This window comes from Acanthisitta chloris, unplaced genomic scaffold (genome assembly GCF_000695815.1).
Source record: "Acanthisitta chloris isolate BGI_N310 unplaced genomic scaffold, ASM69581v1 scaffold18508, whole genome shotgun sequence".
NCBI classification, from domain to species: domain Eukaryota; kingdom Metazoa; phylum Chordata; class Aves; order Passeriformes; family Acanthisittidae; genus Acanthisitta; species Acanthisitta chloris.
Window position 1 is genome coordinate 21,133 of NW_008685615.1, and position 1,625 is coordinate 22,757.

General features: G+C 53.2%; 1 protein-coding gene across 1 annotated transcript in view; it reads right to left on the reverse strand.

The window, feature by feature from the left end:
* The window catches only part of DIS3L2 (DIS3 like 3'-5' exoribonuclease 2), a 169,870-nt gene that overhangs the window by 5,862 nt on the left and 162,383 nt on the right, over positions 1 to 1,625 (reverse strand). The window lies entirely within an intron of this gene.

Below are 1,625 nucleotides of genomic sequence, written 5' to 3' on the forward strand. Positions count from 1 at the left end.
TTTTATTTTTACATCTGTGAAACACCAGCTCTCAGGGCTGGGAAAACAATGGGGGCCAAGTCCAGGCAGGGAGGGGAGGCTGTGTGGGTCAGGGGGGTTGTGGCGGGGTCACGGCACAGTGGCGATTGAATGAACCCATTTAAAAATAAGAGCAAGTGATTTAAAAAAAACAGGAGTAGCCAGCTCTGATTACAGAGCCGTCCTGGGATCCTCGGTTTGGGCAGCTGTATCCTCTGCTCTCCAGCCCAGCGGCACAGCCAGCTCCTGCTGAGCAGCAACGCACTGATCCGGGCAAGTAAATAGAGCAGGTTAAAAAAAGCAGCATCAGTCCCAGCCTTATTATGAGACCCAAGAGCTGGGATAGGAGCTGTGGTGGCTGCCAATTTCCACAACCCAGAATTAAATTGTTTCTGATGGACTCCATGAAGTACGGTCTCTACTCAATTAGCTCAGCTCCCACCAAACGAGGCTGTGCGAGGCTGTGCAGGGAGACATGCCGAGCGCTGGAGGCTGCTGTGGGAGATGAGAGCCTTTGTGCAGACTGACAGCATGAAATCACAAGGGGTTTATAGGCACCTATGCCAGGCTCCTGGGCAGAAGGGAGGAAGGTCCCTGCAACACCAGGCAGGTAGAAAGCAGAACACTGGCCAAAATCCCTCCTTTGAGAAAGCCACCAGGAAGGGCCCATCCCTGCCCGATGTCCAGCAGTACAGAGCAACCTCTGCCTCATTTCAAGGTAGAAAAGATGCTGAAGGTCCTGTGCTGTGAGCAATTGTCCAGGGCACTTCATCCTGATGGATGTGCTGGCCAAACCCAGCCATTGCAGGGTCCAGCATCATTCTGGATACCCTTTTGGCAGCTCATGACCTTCACTGATGTTGGCATCATCTTGGGTATCAGAGCAAAAATACTGCTCAGGGCTGTGGTAGAGCTGCACACTGCAGGGAGCCCAGTACGACATGTCTCTGATACCAGTCCTCACTACCCTGACAGCATTACCCAGTGACATCAGCCTGGCATAAAGCAGATGTTTTCTCATTAACAGATTTGACTCACAAGTGGTCTCAAATTCCTAGGGTTTGCTGCAATCCCCGGAGAACTGCAAGGAACCTGGAAATAAATCAGCCCCAGCCAACCAGGGGCAGCTTTGCTCTCATGGACAGATTGAATCCCCGAGTGACTGAGCCCCTGAAAAATGGTATGTCGCTGCTCCTTCATCTGTTACAAGGCTTCTGGCATGGCAATCCAGGCACTCCCCTAGACACACGCATTCCCAGTTATTTCCCATCTCACTCCCCCTCCAAGAGACTGAAGTCTTGACCATCAGCACACAGTGAAGATGGAAGATGCAGGCTTGGCACGACCAGGGGTTAAACCTGTGGACAGGTTGTTTTGGCTGATTTAGCTGCAGCCTTGTCCCTGAAACACCAGCTTTATCACTGGAGCTGAGACGTGTGCAGGGATACAGGTGACTCCTCAGTGCCCTAACCAGACGGTCTCGCCGCACCATCTGTCAGAGCGATGGCCCAGCCCTCGACACCGGCACAGGCCCCTGTGTGGCTGTGCTCCGCAGCTGCCAACGCTCAAATCTGTCCTCTCCCCCATGAGGGACCACGACATTCAGC